This window comes from Antechinus flavipes, chromosome 4, assembly GCF_016432865.1.
Source record: "Antechinus flavipes isolate AdamAnt ecotype Samford, QLD, Australia chromosome 4, AdamAnt_v2, whole genome shotgun sequence".
NCBI classification, from domain to species: domain Eukaryota; kingdom Metazoa; phylum Chordata; class Mammalia; order Dasyuromorphia; family Dasyuridae; genus Antechinus; species Antechinus flavipes.
In genome coordinates, this window is record NC_067401.1 from 166,218,708 (window position 1) to 166,221,364 (window position 2,657).

Below are 2,657 nucleotides of genomic sequence, written 5' to 3' on the forward strand. Positions count from 1 at the left end.
AGAGAATGAAGACTGTACAAATTTGCCCCCAGCACAAGAAATTTCTCACCATTGTGACCATTGTGACTTATGTGAATATTTTGTTAACTAGATGAACCAAGGTCATGGAAAAGTGTGATTTTTATATTTGTCTAGGATTGAGTTTATGAACTTAAGCATTTTCATTAAGTTTCATATTTAAAAAGAAGGATCTCATGAAACTAGCCAGAGAAGACTTACTGAGAACAAGTCAAGTTGTACATGCATATATAACTGAATTTATTGTTGTGAAACCTGATTCTTCAATATGTAAGTAGGATTCTATTTCTCATATTCATTGATTTATCACCTCAACTCTAAGTACTTTTTAAAAGTAATTTTAAGGTATTTTTTACTTTAGTCTAGAATTTCCCCCAAAAGGGTACCTTAAAATTACTTTTGTACTAATGTACATACTTTTGTACTAATGTACATACGTACATTAATTTGGTCTGTGTAAATCCTTTGTTACTATATTAAAAGAAAATGTTAAGTACAAAAAAATCATAATATAAACTATATAATCATTTAAAAGAATTCACTAACTTAATATTACTAATGAAATCAGTTGGTCAATGTAAGAAATTAAGGTGGACAACTTTACGGCTTATGTATTTACATCAATTACATTAATCATTCCACTGGAAAACAAGTATTCAAACATCAATGAAACGGGAAACAGTTTTTGCAAGGCTGCTAATTTACTATTTCACAGAGCAATCTTTTCCTTGGTGGCATTTTTCTTTATGATACCAACTTTTCTTCTAGCTCTAGTCAACTCTTCTCTAATTAACCATTGTTTTCTGACACTGATTGAATTGCCTGAAGCATGTATTCCCCTTTTCTATCAGCTCCAGTTTCTTCAGCGGAAGTTGCCTTGCCAGAAGTTGCTGCTGATACTGATATCAACAGACCTCCAACCTTTTTCAATTCTCATAACAAAGGGTCCCAAAGGAAAGAAGATAGAAAATAGGCAGGACATGTGTTCATATCGCAAAGTAGTGTAGGATCAAGTCATCACCTCCTAACCCTCCAGGGAGAACTCCAAGAGTTGTCCTCATGCTTTGAAGCCAGAAAGAAAATAATCTAAAGGAAAGGGTGGCTCTTTTAGTATATCCGTTAAGTTTTGGTCCAAAGAGAAGTCACATTTGGCCAGAAGTCACATCACCTTCAAACTTCCATGTGGTCATATGGACTAGTGACTGAACATACTTCCAAAAAGGAAGGAAGTACCTACTGCATTTAAAGAGTGGTTGGGATGAGCTGGCCAATAGGGAACAGGTAAAGTGGTTGATTTTGCTATTTATTTATTTCTACCAGACACATTAGTGATTCTATTAGTTCTTAATGTTCCAATAAATGCTTTCCTTTTATCGTTGTTTTTCCTTCATTCCTAAAGAGAACCAATGAATTCATGAAGGTGATGTCTTGACTTGTAAGTGAATTGGGTTTAAATGAAATAGAGTTGTACAAAGTCTTTAGTTTTCATCATGCTTTATAAATAAAAGACTTACTCTTCACGGGGGAGGGTGTGTGTGTGTGTGTGGAAATGGATACTAAAGCATCTTCTGTTATGGAGATTCATGCTCCAAAAAAGGAAGAGTTAGAATCCTTAAATGAAATGTATTGGTCTTCTGACTTTGATATTAATTTTTGTGGTAGATCTTGTACAGGAGACAGATAAACATATTTGTTTACATATTAATCTCTTCTTTAATTAGAGTCATTTCTGACACTTGTGTTTGAGATCTAGGCTTGGCTATTAAAAAAAAAAAACTTTTTGTAAGAAAGCTTATGTTTAGGTGCCTGCTGTCCTGAATTCTGTTGCTAAGCAGTATACCCTGGACAGGTAAACCCATCAATTATTTAAACAAAGCTCTAGATATATTTAATCCATTTATAGTGACTCCAATATATTGTATATTCTTCACTAAACCAATTTTGCTTGTTCAGCTATTCTTTTTAAGGAATGACAAGACATGCCTGTCACTGACATTATTGGTACTAAGTGGCTTCCTTACAATCATTTTGGGAATCTTTTTATTGCATGCCTTTAAAGATGTCGGTTTTAGCCTAGCAAGTATGCTGGTTTCTTTCTGAAAGGATGAAAAAGTAGTAAATGGCAATCTGTTCAATTTCTATGATATCTTTCATAATCATAAAGGAATCTTAACCTGCAAAAGTGGACAGCAAACTAAAGAAAATAAGCAGAAATTTTACATCTCTTTTGAAAATAGATCTCACTTTAAAAAGAGTGATTTTTGTAATTCTGCTTTTCTTCTGGAAAAATGAGTTTTCTGAAAATAAAGATTGTCATTTTAAATGCTGTCCAGTTACAACCATTTTTTAAAATGGCTTTCCTAACTTGGACCAAGAAGAATAATACCTTTATTTTTTATATGAAAAGTGCAAGATAATTCACTAAAATGAATGGTTAGTTTAGGTTTCTATTAACACTATATAATTATTTCTTAATTTTATTATTATCATTGTATATTTTATATATATATATCATTATATATCATTAAAAACTTATTGACTAACAATTTTCATTACAAAAATAAATTACCTTATTTCTTCTAAAATGACAAATTAAGAGGCTTCTCATTAAACCCCACTCCTCTACTTTTTCTCCCCAG

At 32.0% G+C, this 2,657-nt stretch overlaps 1 pseudogene; it reads left to right on the forward strand.

Moving 5' to 3' along the window:
- The first annotated feature begins 1,567 nt into the window (after positions 1 to 1,567).
- Positions 1,568 to 2,310, forward strand: LOC127561383 (magnesium transporter NIPA2-like; annotated as a pseudogene).
- Positions 2,311 to 2,657: the final 347 nt, after the last annotated feature.